Source organism: Phyllobates terribilis, unplaced genomic scaffold (assembly GCF_046119375.1).
Source record: "Phyllobates terribilis strain yellow unplaced genomic scaffold, ASM4611937v1 Scaffold_1__5_contigs__length_1240528914, whole genome shotgun sequence".
In the NCBI taxonomy this organism is placed as follows: Eukaryota; Metazoa; Chordata; class Amphibia; order Anura; family Dendrobatidae; genus Phyllobates; species Phyllobates terribilis.
The window spans coordinates 991,285,596-991,298,041 of record NW_027362761.1 but is presented as its reverse complement, the minus strand read 5'-3'; positions in this window follow the sequence as shown (position 1 = coordinate 991,298,041).

Genomic DNA, 12,446 nt, shown 5'->3' with positions numbered 1-12,446 from the left:
TTTTACATTATTTTGATCAAAATTATGTTAACTAAATACCCTTTATTATTTAATAGATGGTGGCCCGATTCTAACGCATCGGGTATTCTAGAATAGGTATGCGGCCGACCGGGCGCAAGCAGCAGAGCGGTGTTTACATTTTGCGCCAAAATCGCTGATTGCTCGAGGCCGGCAACCCCGACCAATCAGCAAAGCGGTGTTAAAATTTGGCTCCTATATCGCAGATTGGTCACGGCCGGCGGTCGCGGCTAATCAGCAGAGCGGGGTTTAAATTTGGCGCCAATAATGCTGATTGGTCGCGGCCAGCGAACACGACCCATCAGCAGAGCAGAGTTTAAATTTGGCAGCAATAAACGGTAACCGTGACCAATGAGCAGAGCGGTGTTTAAATATGGTGCCAATATTGCTGATTGGTCGCGGATGGCCACCGCGACCAATCAGCGAAGCGGTGTTAAAATTTGGTGCCAATATCGCTGATCGGTCACGGCCGGTGGTTGCGACTAATCAGCAGAGCGAGGTTTAAATTTGGCGCCAATACTGCTGATTGGTCGCGGCCGGCGACCGCGACCAATCAGCAGAGCGTTGTTTAAATTTGGCACCAAAATCGCTGATTGGTCACGCCCAGCGGTCGCGACCAATCAGCAGAACGGGGTTTAAATTTTGCACCAATGCTGCTGAATGTTCGCGGCAGGCGACCGCGACCAATTAGCAGAGCATTGTTTAAATTTGGCGCCAATCTCGCTGATTGGTCGCGGCTGGTGGTAGCGACCAATCAGCAGAGCGGTGTTTCAATTTGCCACCAAAATTGCTGATTGGTCGGAGCCGGCCACCGCGACCAATCAGCAGAGTGGGGTTTAAATTTGCCGCCCATATCGATGATTGGTCGGGGCCGGCGGCCGCAACCAATCAGCGTCGTATTAGTGAGGACCGGGGAGCGACGCTGCCTGTGCGAGTACTTCCGCTGCGAGCAGCTGGGAGATAAGAGGCTGCTCGCAGCAGAAGCATCACAACCGGCGGCACCGCTCCTCGGTCCTCCGTTCACACTTGCCGTCGGGAGATCATAACGCTGTTTAAATTAGGCGCCAATCTCGCTGATTGGTCGCGGTCTGCTGGCGGCCGCAACTAATCAGTAGAGCGTTGCTTAAATTTGGCGCCAATCTCGCTGATTGGTCGCGGCTGGCGGCCGCGACCAATCAATAGAGTGTTGTTTAAATTTTGCGCTAATCTCGCTGATTGGTCGCGGTCGGCTGTCATCCGCGACCAATCAGCAGAGCGTTGTTTAAATTTGGCACAATCTCGCTGATTGGTCGCGTCTGTCATCTGCGACCAATCAGCTGAGCGTTGTTTAAATTTGGCGCCAAGCTCGCTGATTGGTCGCTGTTGGCGTCCACGACCAATCAGCACAGCAGTGTTTAAATGTGGCAGCAAGATTGGTGATTGGTCGCGCCGATATTTAAATGTGGCGGCCAAATCGGTGATTGGTCGTGGGCAGCGCCAGCGACCAATCAGCGATTTTTAACACAAATGTCCGGACCTTTGTAACACCATGCGGATACTGTGGGGACATCAGCGGCTAGGGTGTCGAGGGAGGACCGGGGAGCGGCACTGCGGGTCGGGATACTTCTGCTGCGAGCGCCCGCTCATGTCCCGGGTTCTCGCAGCGGAAGTATCCGCACAGGCAGCGGCGCTGACATACATGCGCCTAGGGTGTGAAGGGAGGACCGGGGAGCAGCGCTGACATCCAATTGGTCGCGGCCGCTATTTAAATGTGCCGCACAAATCGGTGATTGGTCGCGGTCTTGGCCCGCGACCAATCACTGATCTTGCCGCAAAAGTTAAACACTACTGTGCTGATTGGTCGCGGACGCTGCCCGCGACCAATCACCGATTTGGGCGCCAAATTTAAATATCGGCCGTGACCAATCACCGATCTTGGCTCCACATTTAAACACTGCTGTACTGATTGGTAGTGGACGCTATTTAAATGTGGCGCCAAAATCGGTGATTGCTCGCACCCAGCGTCGGCGACCAATCAGCACAGCGGTGTTTAAATGTGGAGCCAAGATCGGTGATTGGTCGCGGCCGATATTTAAATTTGGCGCCCAAATCGGTGATTGGTCGCGGGCAGCGTCCGCGACCAATCAGAACAGTAGTGTTTAACTTTTGCGGTAAGATCAGTGATTGGTCGGGTCCGAAGACTGCGACCAATCATCGAATCGTCTTGGTGAGGACCGGGGAGCGGCGCTGCCTGTGCGGGTACTTCCGCAGCGAGAACCTGGGACATGAGCGGGCACTTGCAGCAGAAGTATCCCGACCCGCAGCGCCGCTCCCCGGTCCTCCCTTCCGCATGGAGGTCAGCGACGCCGGCGGTCCTTCCGCTGCTGCCGGCTGGAAGATGAGCGCCTTGCGCCGGTCATCTCCCGGCTGCATCTCCGTCCCGCAGATGGGTCCGGCGGTCGAGATCCTTCTGCTGGTACCGGCCAGGAGATGATCGCCTCGCGCCGGTCATCTCCCGGCTGCATCGCCACTGAGCTCCATCCCGCAGATGAGCCGCTAACGGCCGCCATCTTTTTTCAGAAATCCCGCGGCGCTGATTGGACTCTGCCGGACCAATGAGCGACGCGGGATTTCCAGGACAGACAGACAGACAGACAGATAGACAGACAGACAGACAGACAGACGGGATAAGACAATTATATAGTAGATTATTATTTTTGCACTGTGCGATCTACCCATTTACTTCCAGTTATTTGGGTATTTTCCTTGTCTTTGGTTTTTCTCTGTCTAATGGCCTTGTGTGAACATGCATTTACATTTTGCATGCACATCAATTTACGTTTCCGTTCAGACCTCCAGGTTTCTTTGTAGTTCAGTGTGCTTTAGTGCATATAAAAGGGTGTGGCCGCTCTTTGTCTGAGCTGAGATGCTCAATCTGCCCCGGGTCTATGCTTATACTAGGGATCCAGTCTCTCTGCCCTTGTCCATATGTATGTCACTTAAAAATGGTATGGTTTTTAATATTAGAGTTAGGATTGTCCCATAAGGGTTGCCGTGAAGTGGCGGGATAGCTTTTACATTATTTTGATCAAAATTATGCCCTTTATTATTTATTATTATTTTTGCACTGTGCGTTCTACCCATTTACTTCCAGTTATTTTGTATTTTCCTTGTCTTTGTTTTTTCTCTGTCTAATGGCCTTGTGTGAACATGCATTTACATTTTGCATGCACATCAATTTACGTTTCAGTTCAGACCTCCAGGTTTCTTTGTAGTTCAGTGTGCTTTAGTGCATATAAAAGGGTGTGACCGCCCTTTGTCTGAGCTGAGACGCTCATTCTGCCTCAGGTCTATGCTTATACTAGGGATCCAGTCTCTCTGCCCTTGTCCATATGTATGTCACTTGACAAATGGTAAGGTTTTTAATATTAGAGTTAGGACTGTCCCATAAGGGTTGCCGTGACGTTGCGGCATAGCTTTTACATTATTTTGATCAAAATTATTGTTATGCACACGCCCGGACTGACTGGCGTGTGCGTGTTTATGTAGTGATTCCACTGTGCCATGAACCGGAGAGTGCCTGGAGGGGCGTAACTAAGTATCTGCCCGATCCGACCAAGGTGGCACGACGGCATACGACGCCAGTGCACCAAGGAGGAACCGAGCAGAGAGACCAGGTGCTACTCCAGGACAGACCCCGGACACGGCTGTTGACCCACACAGGGGAATACAGGAACAGACTGGTAGGCTGGCACACAGACTGGTGGGTATAGGCAGGCACAACTGGTATGCAGGCAGGCGGGTATGCAGGCAGGGGGGTACAGGCAAGCACAGCTAGAGTGCAGACAGGGAGGCACTAGCAGGTAGGAACACAGGCGGGATAGAACCCAGTACACACTGGGACTCAGGAACAATACAGGCAGAGGGGTACAGGCAAGCACAGCTAGAGTGCAGACAGGGAGGCACTAGCAGGTAGGGACACTGGCGGGATAGGACCCAGTACACACTGGGACTCAGGAACAGAACCACAGATGTGGCGGACAAACACAGCAGAGTGAGGCCGCCCAGAGAGGTGAGCGAGAACAGGGCAGGACAAAGCCGCCTGGAGCGGTGAGCAAGAGTAGAGCAGGACAAGGCCGCCAGGAGCGGTGAGCAAAGGGTCAGAGCTGAGCGAGACTGCCGGAGCAGTGAGCAAGAGTGGAGCAAGACTGCCGGAGCAGTGAGCAAAAGGATAAGAGCGGAGCGAGACTGCCGGAGCAGTGAGCAAAAGGGTCAGAGCGGAGCAAGGCTGCCGGAGCAGCGAGCAAAGGAGTCAGAGCAGGCTAGAACCGCCGGAGCGGTAAGCAAAGGAGTCAGAGCAGGCTAGAACCGCCGGAGCGGTGAGCAAAGGAGTCAGAGCAGGCAAGGCTGAGCAGGGGGGACAGGGCTCTGTTCACACGGAACAGACAGGAAGGGAAAGGCAGAGCCAGATACCCACAGGGTACTTGCAGTGAAGTAGCGAGTGGACCACAAACTCACAAACGGGAGTACAGAGACAGCAAGCAGGAGTTAGGTACGAGTTCAGACTCTGCAGAAAAAGGAAGGGAACGGACATAGAGGCAAAACAGGTAAAGGATAGGAGAGAGTTCAGACTGGAACTGAGTGTATGGAGGAGACCGACACTGCAGCGGAATACAGGAGCGGGTCTGGGAATACGGCCCCCAGAGAGGCAGGATGAACAGGCAAGGAGCGTGTTCAGACAGGACAGACAAGATACAGGAGCGGGTCTAGGTAATAGGCCCCTAGAAGGCAGGAGGAACAGGCTAGGAGCGTGTTCAGACAGGACAGACAAGATACCGGAGCGGGTCTAGGTAATCGGCCCCTAGAAGGCGGGAGGAACAGGCTAGGAGCGTGTTCAGACAGGACAGACAAGATACCGGAGCGGGTCTAGGTAATCGGCCCCTAGAAGGCGGGAGGAACAGGCTAGGAGCGTGTTCAGACAGGCCTGGAAATACAGCCTCCAGGATAGGCAGACAAGAGAACACAGACAGGACTCAATTCAGACACGGGAACTGATACCGCAAGGCAGGAGACATAGACAGGACTCAGTTCAGACACGGGAACTGAAACCGCAAGGCAGGAGACAGACAGGACTCAGTTCAGACACGGGAACAGATACCGCAAAGCAGGAGACAAAGAACGGGACCTGGCACCTTCAGAGTGCAAGCACACACTGAAAGAAACACTATGCTCAGGCAGGGATAGATGGGAGCAGCTGAGCTATATACCAGGTGACAGACAGCAATAGGCTGAGGACGCACAAGGGGTGTGACCCACAGCAGGTACAAAAAGCAGGAAGTGATCGGGCGCCGCCCTTAAGCAGCAGAAGCAGACACAAACAGACAGCATGGAGGGAAGCCAGAGAGACATTCTGGACTGGAGATCAAGTGCGCGCTCTTGCACAGTGGGAGATGGACCACCATGCAAGGACGCCGCCAGGTATGTTACAGTACCCCCCCCTTACGCCCCCTCTTCTTCAGGCCTGCCAGAATCTTCCGCAGGGAATTCGAGGACCAGTCGTTCACTTCAAGGAGATCACTTCCACTGTCCACAGGAAAAACTGATCTCATCTGGTTAGCTAGGATGCTACCTCCTATCCAGCCATCCTCAGCAACAGACGAAACGGGTGGAGTACCAGGAACAGCACACAAGGAAGTCTCTCTCCACATATTTTCAGGTGGCACCCCAGAGGGTACAGGAGACAACTGGAAGTCCTTCACCGGGTTGGAGGGGGACAGAGACTTGAGGGTAATCTCTGCTTCGAGGTACATCTTGTCAAGCTCACAGGAAGAAATAGATGGGTTATCAGGTACATAATGAGGAAAAGTCACTGTCTCTTTGTTATCTGGTGGTACCCCGGAGGATTCAGGAAACAACTGGAGGTCCCCCGCCGGGTCAGAAGAGTGCAGAGGCTCAGAGAAAACATCTGCTTCAGAGTACACTAGGTCGGACTCACTGGACGAAGCAGGCGAGGTATCGGGTACCGAGTATAGGAAAGTCTCTGTCCATTCACCACCAGGTGGCACCCCGAAGGGTTCTGGAGACAACTGGCGGTCCTCCGCCTGGTCAGAGGGGTGTAGAGACTCACGGGTAACCTCTGCTTCAGAGTACACTAGGTCGGACTCACTGGACGAAGCAAGCGAGGTATCAGATCCAGGATATAGGAAAGTCTCTGTCCATTCACCACCAGGTGGCACCCAGAAGGGTTCTGGAGACAACTGGAGGTCCTCCGCCTGGTCGGAGGGGTGTAGAGACTCGGGAGTAACCTCTGCTTCGGAGTACACTAGGTTGGACTCACTGGACGAAGCGAGCGAGGTATCAGGTACAGAGTATAGGAAAGTCTCTGTCCATTCACCACCAGGTAGCACCCCGAAGGGTTCAGGAGACAACTGGAGGTCCTCCGCCTGGTCGGAGGGGTGTAGAGACTCGGGGGTAACTACCACTTTGGGGTACCCTTTGTCAGGCTCACAGGACGAAGCGGACAAAGTATTGAGTACCGGGTGTAGAGAAGTCTCTCTCCATTTGTCATCGAGTGGTATCCCGGAGGATTCAGGAGGCAACAGGGGGTCCTCCACCAGGTAGCAGAGGTGCACAGACTCTGAGGTAACCACAGCTTTGGAGCATCCTTGGACATGCACACCGGTAAAAGTGGGTGAAGCATCTGATGCCGGGTGCAGGAAGTTCTCCTGTGTGGAGTCTGGATGGGCAGAAGTCTCTTCGGGCAGGAGAACTGGTGCACTACCCACGCACATTACCCGTTGGGGCTTCTCCAGGATACAGGGAGATGAAGCTTCAGTAGGGACTTCAAGGTTGGGGTCAGGAGGTCTCAGGGAGGACAGACCCTGGCGTGACGGCTTGCCTCTACGTCTAGCACGTCTGGACTGCCTCTTGAGGTTGGGAGAAGTATTCCGGAAAGCGTAGTCACCCTGTGAGGATTCTGGGTGGGCAGTAGTCTCATTGGGCTGGAGGACTATTGCGCTACCCACACACATTACCCGTCGGGGCTGCTCCGGGATATTGGGAAGTGAAGCTTCAGCAGGGGCTTCAGGGTTAGGGTCCTCGAAGACCATACGAAAGGCCACCAGGAAGGCCTGCAGGTCAAGGACAACAGGATCCCATGCTTCCCATAGGGGGGTGACCCATTTCAAGGCATCACCCGCTAGGTAGTCAATCATAAAGGCCACTTTAGCCCAATCTGAAGGAAAATAGAGAGGGTAGGCCTTAAAGTGTAGCATGCATTGCTCCACAAATGCACGACACTGTCTTGGATCCCCATAGTAATGTGGCGGATCCGCAGGAACGAGAGCTGATAGATCCATCTGGACGGTGCGTAATTCGCCTGGAACTCAGCTAAGGAAAAAAAAATGTATTTATTTATTTTAATGCATGTATTCGCTGGAAAACTTCTCAGAGAGCGAAGGCCGTGGGGCTCAACGGGAACCATGGCCTGAGCATGCTGTTATGCACACGCCCGGACTGACTGGCGTGTGCGTGTTTATGTAGTGATTCCACTGTGCCATGAACCGGAGAGTGCCTGGAGGGGCGTAACTAAGTATCTGCCCGATCCGACCAAGGTGGCACGACGGCATACGACGCCAGTGCACCAAGGAGGAACCGAGCAGAGAGACCAGGTGCTACTCCAGGACAGACCCCGGACACGGCTGTTGACCCACACAGGGGAATACAGGAACAGACTGGTAGGCTGGCACACAGACTGGTGGGTATAGGCAGGCACAACTGGTATGCAGGCAGGCGGGTATGCAGGCAGGGGGGTACAGGCAAGCACAGCTAGAGTGCAGACAGGGAGGCACTAGCAGGTAGGAACACAGGTGGGATAGAACCCAGTACACACTGGGACTCAGGAACAATACAGGCAGAGGGGTACAGGCAAGCACAGCTAGAGTGCAGACAGGGAGGCACTAGCAGGTAGGGACACTGGCGGGATAGGACCCAGTACACACTGGGACTCAGGAACAGAACCACAAATGTGGCAGACAAACACAGCAGAGTGAGGCCGCCCAGAGAGGTGAGCGAGAACAGGGCAGGACAAAGCCACCTGGAGCGGTGAGCAAGAGTAGAGCAGGACAAGGCCGCCAGGAGCGGTGAGCAAAGGGTCAGAGCTGAGCGAGACTGCCGGAGCAGTGAGCAAGAGTGGAGCAAGACGAGACCGCCTGGAGCGGTGAGCAAGAGTGGAGCAAGACTGCCGGAGCAGTGAGCAAAAGGATAAGAGCGGAGCGAGACTGCCGGAGCAGTGAGCAAAAGGATAAGAGCGGAGCAAGGCTGCCGGAGCAGCGAGCAAAGGAGTCAGAGCAGGCTAGAACCGCCGGAGCGGTAAGCAAATGAGTCAGAGCAGGCTAGAACCGCCGGAGCGGTGAGCAAAGGAGTCAGAGCAGGCTAGAACCGCCGGAGCGGTGAGCAAAGGAGTCAGAGCAGGCTAGAACCGCCGGAGCGGTGAGCAAAGGAGTCAGAGCAGGCAAGGCTGAGCAGGGGGGACAGGGCTCTGTTCACACGGAACAGACAGGAAGGGAAAGGCAGAGCCAGATACCCACAGGGTACTTGCAGTGAAGTAGCGAGTGGACCACAAACTCACAAACGGGTTTACAGAGACAACAAGCAGGAGTTAGGTACGAGTTCAGACTCTGCAGAAAAAGGAAGGGAACGGACATAGAGGCAAAACAGGTAAAGGATAGGAGAGAGTTCAGACTGGAACTGAGTGTATGGAGGAGACCGACACTGCAGCGGAATACAGGAGCGGGTCTGGGAATACGGCCCCCAGAGAGGCAGGATGAACAGGCAAGGAGCGTGTTCAGACAGGACAGACAAGATACAGGAGCGGGTCTAGGTAATAGGCCCCTAGAAGGCAGGAGGAACAGGCTAGGAGCGTGTTCAGACAGGACAGACAAGATACCGGAGCGGGTCTAGGTAATCGGCCCCTAGAAGGCGGGAGGAACAGGCTAGGAGCGTGTTCAGACAGGACAGACAAGATACCGGAGCGGGTCTAGATAATCGGCCCCTAGAAGGCGGGAGGAACAGGCTAGGAGCGTGTTCAGACAGGCCTGGAAATACAGCCTCCAGGATAGGCAGACAAGAGAACACAGACAGGACTCAGTTCAGACACGGGAACTGATACCGCAAGGCAGGAGACATAGACAGGACTCAGTTCAGACACGGGAACTGAAACCGCAAGGCAGGAGACAGACAGGACTCAGTTCAGACACAGGAACAGATACCGCAAAGCAGGAGACAAAGAACGGGACCTGGCACCTTCAGAGTGCAAGCACACACTGAAAGAAACACTATGCTCAGGCAGGGATAGATGGGAGCAGCTGAGCTATATACCAGGTGACAGACAGCAATAGGCTGAGGACGCACAAGGGGTGTGACCCACAGCAGGTACAAAAAGCAGGAAGTGATCGGGCGCCGCCCTTAAGCAGCAGAAGCAGACACAAACAGACAGCATGGAGGGAAGCCAGAGAGACATTCTGGACTGGAGATCAAGTGCGCGCTCTTGCACAGTGGGAGATGGACCACCATGCAAGGACGCCGCCAGGTATGTTACAATTATGTTAACTAAATACTAGTGTTGAGCGAGCACTAAAATGCTCGGGTGCTCGAAGCTCGGGCCGAGCTCACTGTGATACTCGAGTGCTCGACCCGAGCAACGAGCCCAATGTTAGCCTATGGGAGACCCGAACATTTTTGCGGCGGCTCCCCCGGCAGTCTGTAGACAGCCTAAAAAGTGCCCAAAACAATAGTGACAGTGCTCAAATGACATGGGGACAGCATGGGGATCGCCCCTGGAAGCATTTCTGACCCCCAGGTCACTGCTGTCAACAACGTGGTCAGAAGTATTAAGCCACTTTTACAGGCTCACAATAAAACGTTCAAAAACGAAAGTGAAAGTGCTTTAATGCGAAACATGTTAACCCCTTAACGACCATGGGTCTTTCTGTTTTTGTGTTTTCCTTTTTTGCTCCCCTTCTTCCCAGAGCCAGAACTTTTTTAATTTTCGATCAATGTGGCCATGTGAGGGCCTATTTTTTGCGGGACGAGTTGTACTTTTAAACACCATCACTGGTTTTACCATATCGTGTGCTGGAAAATGGGAAAAAAATTCCAAGTGCAGTGAAACTGCAAAAAAAATGCAATTCCACAGTTTCTTTTTGGGTCCTTTTTTTTACCACGTTCACAGATTGCTAAAACTGACCTGCCATCATGATTTTCCAGGTCGTTACGAGTTCATAGACACCAAACATGTATAGGTTCTTTTTTATTTAAGTGGTGAAAAAAAAATCCAAAGCTTGCTAAAAAAAACAAAAAAAATGACGCCATTTTCCGAGACCCTTAGCTTCTCCATTTTTCGGGATCTGGGGCCAGGTGAGGGCTTATTTTTTGCGTGCCGGGCTGACGTTTTTATTGATACCATTTTGGGGTAGATCCGATGTTTTGATCGCCCGTTATTGCATTTTATTGCAAAGTTGTAGCGACCAAAAAAACTTAATTCTGGCGTTTAAAATTTTTTTCTCGTTACGCCGTTTACTGATTGTATTAATTCTTCTTTTATATTGATAGATCGGGCGATTCTGAACGCGGCGATACCAAATATGTGTATATGGTTTTTTTTTTATATATATATATATTTTATTTTGAATGGGGCGAAAGGGGGGTGACAAACTTTTATATATTTTTTATTTTTTTTATTTTTTTAAAAACTTTTTTTTACACTTTCTGCTTGCTTCTATAGTCTCCAGAGGAGACTAGAAGCAGCAGTTGTCTGATTGCTTCTACTGCATACAAGCGATGAGCAGATCGCTTGTATGCAGGAGAAATGCTCACTTGCTATGAGCGCTGACCACTAGGTGGCGCTCATAGCAATTGAGACATGACAACCACAGGCGTCTGCTGCAGACCCTGAGTTGTCATGCCCACCCATTGGTGACCCGCGATCACGTGACGGGGTCACTGATGGGCGGGGCTTAGGACTCCCGGAAGCGCGAGTTAAATGCCACTGTCAAAGATTTAACATATTAACAGCCGCGGGTGGATTGCGATTCCAATAATCAGCTGACATGTGCTCGCTTCAGTGCGGGCTCACCGCCGGAGCCCCCGCTGAACCGGCCTTCCCGACCTGGTGCGTACTATTACTGACCAGGTCGGAAAGGGGTTAAGGAACATTCTTTCCAGGGTAAAGACTTGTGTATAAGGTAAAATAAATAACCAAAACCAAAAATACTCCTCCACACCTTGGGCTATTTTCACAAGTAGCATTTTTTATGCGTTTTTGCACGTTTGTATTGCTTTCAACCGTGACAAATGCATTCACCGGGAAATGTCATTTTAACATTTTACAACCTTATCTGGCCATGTGCTGTGTGACACATGCATACAGTGCTAAAAAGACATGGGAACAGCATGGGGAAGACCCCTGGAAGCATCTCTGACACCCAGGTCACTGCCTAAAAAGTGTGCCCATCAGAAGTGATCGTTGCCGCATCAGAAGATGCAGACTTGCAACTATCCCCGTGCAAGTCCTTGTCCCAGGGCAGTGTTCAATTGTACCTCCCCCATAACTTGCAATACAAGCGCAAGTATGCTGCCTGCCACCCACCCACCCCCCAGGCTGCAATACCATACTGCTAGCTTGCTTGCACTTGAAATTGGGCCTTTTAGGCATGTGGAGGTGGAATCTGGCCACCACGTCATGGCTGCGTCAGTAGCCTGGTATTCATACTCAGTCCCCAGCCGCCCGGCGGCCGGGTGTCCACGCTTGGTCCCCAGTCGCCAGGGGGTGGCCGGGTGTCCATACTCAGTCCCCAGCCACCCCGCGGCCGGGTGCCCACACACAGTCCCCAGCCGCGTGGGGGTGGCCGGGTGTCCATAAACGGTCCCCAGCCGCCCCTATTTGTCCCGGTGCGCCTTATACACAAGCGCGCATACCAAAACATTACCTGTGCCCTCCCCAGTGCATTTAGTGGGAAGGACAGCCTAATCACAAACACATGGACAAGTGAATGTGGCCAGGAATGGTCCATCTCACTGACGCCTTCACACTGGGTTAATATTGTGGAAGCCGGGACACAGTTGGACACTGGGATGCAACACGTCCTCCAGACATAGAGGATTGCGGGTCCTGGGTCAATCAGGCTTCAACACAAATTTCAGATGGTAGACAGCAGCAGTGGTCGGCCTACTACACAACGAGTAAATTATTCATGATCATGAGGCCATGCACCTCCTTAGCTTTCTGTTCCTTGGAATGCAAGCGCATGTATGTAGTAGCAGCTAGGCCTGAGGTGGTCAGCGTTTTGGCGCATATTCTACCTCCTTCGAGGATTGCTGGATGTTTTCCTGCTACTATCCCAGTTCTATGACTCCCGTTAAAACAAAGCTTCAGGTGATGAATGATGGAT